Source organism: Pteropus vampyrus, unplaced genomic scaffold, assembly GCF_000151845.1.
Source record: "Pteropus vampyrus isolate Shadow unplaced genomic scaffold, Pvam_2.0 Scaffold257, whole genome shotgun sequence".
Lineage (NCBI taxonomy): Eukaryota > Metazoa > Chordata > Mammalia > Chiroptera > Pteropodidae > Pteropus > Pteropus vampyrus.
The window spans coordinates 860,787-863,503 of record NW_011889038.1 but is presented as its reverse complement, the minus strand read 5'-3'; positions in this window follow the sequence as shown (position 1 = coordinate 863,503).

The following is a 2,717-nucleotide window of genomic DNA, read 5'->3' as shown; positions in this document are numbered from 1 at the left end:
GTCCTCACCTGTATTCCCAGATTCTGGTGCTGTGATCCTTCACTGTATCCTGCTGACTCCCTGACACCTTCAAACGGCAGTTTTGAACGCGCTGACCTGCGTGGCCGTGTCTTCGGGGATGCTGGGTGGGAACGAGGTGGGGGCCCTCTTCACTCGCGCGCCCTCCGAGACAATCCCCCTCATTTCCACGGCTTCGGGTACCAACGGCACGTGAGACCACCGACTCCAAGCGTGGGTCTCCAGCACCGACCTGCCTTCGGAGCGCTAGTCCTGTGCATCCAATTACTTTTAATCATTTCCACGCAGATGTCTCAACAGCATCTCAGACTTGCTCTGCCCAAAACAGAATTCTCGATTCTCTCCGCCCCAAACAAAACACACGTCAGAGTCATTCTCAGCATCGAGACTTTTCCAGCTCGGTGAAGGTGCGACCGCCTACCAAGTCGTTCACCAAAACCTCAGGAGTTTATTGCTTAATTCGCTCACACCATCTCAACAGCTGACCCATCTGCTAACTGTGTGGATTCTACCTCCAAAGCATCTCCCAGAGTCAAGTCTGTCACAGCCACTGCCACCACCACGCCTGTCCAAATCGCCATCGTCGACAGCCTCAGAAAGCCCTTCTGTACTTCCGTTCTTTTTCCTCCCCGACCCATTTTCCGCACAGCAGCAAAGCGCTCGGTGGGAAACGTGAAGCAGATCTTCTCACGCCTCTGCCTGGTACGACTCAGCTTCTCACTCCACTCCGAGTAGAGCCCGAAGTCCTCTATGGCCTTGAAGCCCCTGCATGATGTGACTCAGGTTCCCCGGGACCCAGCCTCACTCATGCCCGTCTCCCATCAGCAGGCTCTGATCCCACGGCCACGCTCCTGGTCTGCAACCAAGCGAACCCCACTGCACCTGGGGCTCCCTCGTCCGGACTGCTCACCTCCCGCCCCCGGTCCTGTGCAGCTGGCGTCCTGTCAACCTTCTGGCCTCCGATCAGATGGGGCTGCCTCAGAAAGGAGACGCCAGTCACCACCCACGTCGTCACCTGGTTTATTGTCTCCGTGGCATTCGCTACAATACACGATGCTCGTTTATCTATTTGTGTGCCTGTTAATTTTCTGCCACTCTCATCCCAACGCAAGCCTCGAGAGACCACGGACTGTGTCTTGCTCACGGCCACATCCCAGCGCCTGCCTGGCACTGAGGCTCAGAGTCGCTGAGCAACTTGCTCGAGGCCACGCAGCTGGCGAGGAGCGAGGCTGAGGTGATGGTGGACGTTCTCACGGCGGGGCCCGCTTTCCTCCCCGGCTCTGCGCTCTTTCCACAGTCACGCTGCACGCTTCTGGGGAAGCAGCCATGTCGTTCCCCTTTACTCAAGCCCTTCCAATTAACGAGAGCAATTCATCACTAAGCAACCTCTGCGACTCAACTGCATAATGGGATTGATATCAGAACACGCTGTGTAGTTGCTATGAGGGTTAACCGATGAATACCTTCCAAGTGCTTAGAGCGTCGCCTGGACCACAGCAAGCATTACACGAGCACCTGCTAACAGACATGCTCAGTGAGCACCTTCTGTCTGTCCAGCACCGCGGCAACAGGAGATGAGATGCAGTTTCCATGCACCTCCGTCAGATAAACTCAGTGATGGTTTTCAGTGCTTAAAACTGCATGCTGGAGCGACAGAGACCGCGCCAGCGACCACCCGCCCGCGCCAGGCACTGTCCTAAGGACTATGACACCTGTGTCTTTTTACCCTCACCCCTCCTACGGCCTAGCGGTGTCAGGGGCCATGTCAGTGTGGAGGAAACGCAGGACCGGCATCAGCTGGGTGCAGGAGGGGGCTGGGACCCGGGCACAGCGCTCTGCACGGCAGGGGTAAAGGTCACGTCCACGCTATAAAACGTCACGTGAGCTCTTGTTTAACCAGCAGAAGCACGAAGCAGCTCTGTGCGGAAGAATGCACATCATATCGTTTAAACAGAAAAAAACATTGAACTTAATGTTTCTAATTTAAAGTTTTAATTTAAAAAAGAAAAAATAATTATCGAAACCTGCAAAGTCATTTCCACTGACATAATTGACTGGCTGTCATGAGATCTGATGAATGAGTTAATACCATAACCACCACGTTTAAAGAAAATGCTTATCTTTAAAATTCGTATATATCGTAGATGGTAATCAAATTCATACCGTAAAATATCACTTAAATGAGTTTTGACCTAAAAAAATCTAAATTATGATTAAAAATACGCAGGGAAGAAGAAAACAGATTTTTATCAAATAAATGCAAGGGAAAAAATCTGAATTTTGAAAACAAGGTTTTTGAATTGATTTTCCATATATAGGCCACTGTAGCTACCATTATCAGAACCTTGGACAGCACTGAGAGGCCCTTTTCCCCTCCAAAGGGCTGGTTTTGTATTAGATCTTAAATGTTAAGGTTCTTCCTCAACTTCTCTGCATTTTAAAAGTCTTCATTTTACTGACTCTCGTGTAAAAATTGATTCCTTTATGTTTATGTGTAGAACTTACCAATATGGCATATATATTTTTTTTCCAAAGTCTTCCTTCTGTAAACGCTGGTGATTTTTGTTCCAATCTTTGTTTATTCATTCGAGGAGAGGTTAAAGGATAGTAAAAAAGCATTTAAACAACAGTAAAATCATAGCTGTTGTTATAAGAGCAGCATATCAGTGCCTTCAACACGATAATGGACATAGATAGAC